The 6000-nt window shown below is 38.7% G+C and overlaps 1 protein-coding gene across 1 annotated transcript in view; it reads left to right on the forward strand.

Annotated features, from left to right (window-relative positions):
• The window catches only part of JMY (junction mediating and regulatory protein, p53 cofactor), a 92912-nt gene that overhangs the window by 72559 nt on the left and 14353 nt on the right, over nt 1–6000 (forward strand). The window lies entirely within an intron of this gene.

Here is a 6000-nt window from a genome sequence, read left to right on the forward strand (position 1 = left end):
GTTAAAGAGTCTGCTTTTAGGAGTTAATAGTTCAAAGGGAAAAATTTTCAGCACTAGTTCCTTCAGCGCTCTGCTTGGTGTTCATTGGAAATTGCTGTATAGCATCTCTTTCCCCACGCTTCTGCTTGCTTATCTTTGTGCTCATTTTTAGTGATTTGTTTAATTATATCTGAGATAACATATATTTATGTTGTTGTTGTGTAGGTTGAGTAGGAGCTGACCCCCTGGCCAGTTTTCAGAGGCAGTTAACCAGACAGGAGGAGATTGCACATCTTTCTGCCATGGAGCAAGCAACTGGTGGCCTCAAACTGGGTGCCCTTGAGATTGTAACACAGCTTCTTGCCACTAGACTGCCAGAGCTCCATATATGTCTCATTTTTTATGTGTATGAATATTCCACCCTAAATGTGAATAATACACATTCTTCTCCAGTGCACATGGATCATTTTCCATACTTGACCAAACAATTACCAAAAAATGTTAAAAGATTGAAATTTCTTAAAAAAAAGATTGAAATCAAAGTATCTTTTTTACCATAACAAGAACAGAAAAAATAGGGAGGAAAACATGAAAAGGAAATAGTGTTTTAAAACTGGAGAGAGAAAACTGTTTAAAAGGGATATGTGATTAGGTATTATTGTCATCATAGGAATCCAGAACGAAGGCTGCATAATGAAGTGGACCAATGGAAATCTAAAGTCTGTAAATTTTCATTAAAATTAATAATAATAATAAAACTGTTGGCTCAGAGAAGATATGAAAATGAAATTTAGATTCCCAGAAGAAAATGACACAACATATCAAGTTGTTTGATAGACAGCAAAAGTAGTACACAAAAGGAAATTAATAATAAATTTAAAAAGAAGGTGCACAATCATTGATATCAACTGACAGTTTTGGAAAGAGGAAAAAAACACCCAGAAAAAGAAGAGCAAAAGATGCTTGAAAAAGGAAATAATAAATATTAGAACCAAAATAAACAAGAATAGAAAAGCCACTGATTAGACTGGGAAAAGAAAAAAGCGAGAAGGCAGTAATCTTGAGCAACATAGGAAAAAAATGTATCAAGTGATTTCTTCCAAGATTACAAGAGTGGTTTCAGCCAGAGAAAAATCAGTCTCTGTAATATACCACATAAACACAATAAGAAGTAATATCAATTGGTGTATCAGAAGCGTTTCATAAACTTCAACAGTCTGTCTTGATAAAACGTAGTTCAAATCCACCAGCTACTTCCCGGGAGAAAGATGGACAGTCTCCTTTCCCATGATTCATATTGCCTCTGAAAACTCAGACTTGGTTCCAACTCAGCTGTGCACAGCAACAATAAAGAAGTTGTTGATTGCCTTTGAGTCGAGCACAACTCATAGCAACCCTATGAACAAAAGGCCTGAAGCCATTCTACAACTATCGACACTTATCAAAGTTTATAGAGTTTCCGGAGACATATTATTTTGGAAGTGGGTACCACTCCTGCTTCCAAATAATGGAGTAGAAGGAAATTTCTTTAACATGACTTAAGGGCTCTAGCAGCTAAATGATAAGGAGGGGGGCTGCCATCACAAAGATAATGTTGTTCATATCCACTAGTTGTTCATTGGAGAAAGATGATTCACTGGAGGGTCAGTCAAGAGTCAGATCCAACTCAGTGACACATAACATGCCAATCAGCTACCAGTATACTCCCTGGAAGAAAGCTGAGAGAGCCTTCTCTTTGAGAGTGAAAACAATACACAGATGCTGTTTATCACCACATTCAATATTATACTGGAAGTCCTAGCCAGAGCAGTATATCCCTCCATCAGTACTGTCCTCATTACAGTCAGAACCTACCAGTTGACACTATAGTAAGTAGGTTTCTGAGGCTATAAATTGTTATTGGAGGAGATTGACCATCTTTTTTCCCTTGGAGCTGCTGGTAGATTGGGGAAAAAACTAGAGAGGTATGCCTTTGGATTAGCAGAGCAGTTCCTGTGAACTGTGCCTCCAGAGCGTCCCTTGATAGAGCAGTAAGACAACTCGGCCTCAACTCATTGATTGCTCTTGAGTCAGAACCAACTTCTTAGCTGAACCTCCAGTGTGTTTCTGAGGCTGTACACTGGATAGGGGTAAATTGCCTATCTTTATTTGGACTCAGTGGTGGCTTCTAACCAGTTACCAGGGTAATCACCTTTGGATTAAGCGCTCAACCAGGGTTCCTTCAGTAAGAAGAGAAAGATAAAACAGCATCGATCTGGAGAGAGAGAAGATGGCGGAGGTGGAGAGTACAGTGTAAAGAGCCAGAGGGATAGCAAGCTGCATAAAGACAGGACACCAGAGAGTACTTGACGCTCCATAGAGACTGACCATCACAGCGTGATGTGAACAGTAGGATTTTGAATCAGAACTTTTGCTAACACATTATTTTAGAAGCTGTAAAAACCTGAGCCTGCCTGCCTGCCATGCCGCGGTCCCATTGCTGACCTGGCAAAAGCTGGAACCCACTAACTGAGCTGAGCTGCATTGAGACTCACCTGAAAGGAAAAAGGCTAGTGGGGAAATTTGGCTGAATTCACTTAAGCCCCACTAAAACCTAGAGCATCTGGTGTGTGGCGTGGACAATAGGAATTGAATCATAACATTTGTCAAAACTTTTAGTATTGCAACTGTGAGAACAAAGCTGCACGGACTCGGCAAAAACCGGAAGCCACTAGATGAGCTTCTAAGAGACCCATTAGAAAGGAGAAAACTTAGTGGGGAAATTGGCTTAATTCGCTTAAGCCCCACTAAGACCCAGTAGGTTTGTTGCACAACGGAGATAGTAGGAATTTGAATAAGAACTTTTGATGGATTAGAGTCGGAACTGTACGAAAACAGCCTGGATGGCACTCCGGTCCACATTTCAGTGCGCGCTCCAGATCAGCAAAAGCAAAAGTTGCTGGACCCATTTGAAAGGGGAAAGCTTGGTGGGGAAATTGGATGAATTCTCTTAAGCCCCACTAAGACCCAGTGGGTCTGTTGTTTGACGTGGACAGTAGGATTTCTAAAAAGAACTTTTATTGATACAAATAGTTTTAGGAACCACAGGATCTTAAACCCATACTGCTTTATGGAAATTTGACTGGTCCTCCTAGGCAGGGGCCACTGGGTGAGGGCACTGGGTAGTGCCACTGGGTAGGGGCCACTGAGTGAGAACTACTGACTGGAAGACAGACAGCGGGAATTCGATCAGGGTCCTCAATCGTGAGCACACCTGGGCAGCTAAGGTCTGAGTGAGGTCCCTCAACTGGTTGACCCACCCTGGTGACTATTTCACCTCCCTGCCTGCCCCACCCCATTTGGCTCCACTCCTGTGACTACACGACCAGTCAGTCAGTCAACCTGCCTTTAATCCAGAGCACCTGGATCTGACGTACCTGCAAAAGACTGCCCTCACAGGCTCTGAACTGACCTTTTCCTTGAGTTAGAAATTCAGAGAAATTGTCTTCAGATCAAGTTTAAATCAATGTCTCGAAGAAAACAAGCTACTCTACACACTACACAAACGCAAAACAAGATGTTACCACCAAAGGGTGAAACAGTAGCAATGGATTTCCTAAAACCAGAAAGTCTGATGGAACTTTCTGACACAGAATTTAAAAGAATAATGATTCCGTATTTTCAGTGGATGAAAGACAAACTCGAAGAACTACAGGATGCTACAAGCAAAAACCAGGAGGAGCTAAAAAAAGCAGAACAGTGCAGATAAAACAAATGAAGCACTAGAGGCACTGGAAAAATAAGAAACCATGATCCAAAATATGAGGTCCAATGTTTCAGATGCTGTCAACGTGATGGGGGGGACACAAATAGAATTGAAGAGATAGAACACAGAACCAGTGAAATAGAAGATAGAAATGTCACCACTGATCTGCTAGAGCAAAAAGCACAATCAAAAGGGAAGGGAAAAGAAGAAAATCTAAGAATAATGTGGGACACCATCAAGAGAAATAACATGCGCATCATTGGAATCCCAGAACAAGCAGAAACAAGTAAAGACACCAAAAAACTTGTAGAAGAATTACTAGAGGAAAACTTCCCAGGCATAATGAAGAATGAGAGAATATATATATTCAAGAAGCTGAGAGAACACCATATAGAATAGACCCCAAAAGAAAAACACCAAGGCATATCATAGTTAAATTTGCCAGAACCAAAGATAAGGAGAGAATCCTGAATGCAGCAAGAGAGAAACAAAGAGTAACCTACAAAGGAGAACAGATGAGATTAAGTGCCGATTTCTCAGCAGAAACCATGCGTGCAAGAAGAGAGTGGAAAGACGTATCAAACACTCAAAGAACGCAACTGTCAACCAAGAATACTGTACCCAGCAAAATTATCCATCAGATATGAAGGAGAGATCAGGATATTCCCAGAAAAACAGAAGCTAAGAGAGTTTGTAAAAACAAGACCAGCATTACAGGAAACACTGAGAGATCTCCTTCCTACAGAGTTACCACAGACAGCAGCATGGACCAAAGTAACTAGCAACAACACCAAAAAGAATTCAACAAAATGATAGCAATAAAACCCTGCATCTCAATAATCACACTGAATGTGAATGGTTTGAATGCACCATTGAAGAGTAGCAGATTGGATAAAAAAACCAAAACCCATCAATACGCTGTCTACAAGAGACACACCTAAAAAGTGAAGATAAAGAAAGACTAAAAAATGGGAAAAAATATACCAAGCAAATGGCTACCAGAAAAAAGCAGGAATAGCAATATTAATCTCTGATAAAATAAATTTTAAAGCAAAAACCATCACAAAGGATGAAGAAGATCACTACATAATGATTAAAGGGTCAGTAGAACAAGAGGACATAACAATAAAAAATATTTATGCGCCAAATGAAAGAACTGCAAAATATATTAAACACACATTAACAAAACTGAAAAAGGAAATAGACAACACTACAATAGTAATTGGAGACTTCAGTACTCCACTCTCAAGAAAAGATAGAACTTCCAGGGGAAAAACTTAACAAAGATGCCCAAGAATTAATCTACACAATAAATCAACTTGACCTCATAGATATTTATAGGCTAATGCACCCCCAAAAAACACAGTATACCTTTTCTCCAATGTGCATGGAACATTCTCCAGAATAGATCACATTTTAGGTCACAAGGCAAGCATCAGTAAATTTAAAAACTTAGAAATTAATAACAGGAGGATAAAGGAGAAAAAACTATACATCTGGAAGTTGAACAACACCTTGCTTGAACATGACTGGGTACTACAAGAAATAAAAAACAAAATTGAAAAGTTTCTTGAAACAAATGACCAAAAAAAAAAAAAAAGGACACCACTTACCAAAACCTCTGGGAAACAGCCAAAGCAGTACTCAGAGGTCAGTTCATAGCAATAAGCAAACACATCAAAAGACAAGAAAAACAGACCGTTGACTCTAAACCAACATCTCCAGCAAATTGAAAAAGAACAGCAAGAAAACCCGACACCCTCTAAAAAAACTGAAATTATAAAAATTAGAGCAGAAATAAATGAAACTGGAAACAAAAAGAATTGAAACTATAAACAAAACTAGGAATTGGGTCTTTGAAAAGGTCAATAAAATTGACAAACCACTAGCAAAACTAACAAAGGAAAAGACATAATACGATGAAGAGATAAAATGGGCAACATCACAACAGAACCAACAAAAATAAAAAGGCTAATATTAGATTATTATGAAACATTGTACTAAAAAAAAATATGAAAATCTAGGAAACGGACAAATACTTAGAAATGCACAACCTACCTAAACTGACACAAACTGAAATTGAACACCTGAACAGACCCATTACAAAAGAAGATATTGAAAAAGTAATAAAACAACTTCCAGCCAAAAAAAGTCCTGGACCAGATGGCTTTACAAGTGAATTTTATCAAACATTCACAGAAGAACTGTTACCAATCCTACATAAGCTATTTCAGAAAATAGAAAAAGATGGGATTCTCCCAGACTCATTCTATGAA

The sequence above is a fragment of the Elephantulus edwardii genome, unplaced genomic scaffold, assembly GCF_000299155.1.
Source record: "Elephantulus edwardii isolate Elephantulus edwardi_28Jun2011 unplaced genomic scaffold, EleEdw1.0 scaffold00082, whole genome shotgun sequence".
NCBI lineage: Eukaryota > Metazoa > Chordata > Mammalia > Macroscelidea > Macroscelididae > Elephantulus > Elephantulus edwardii.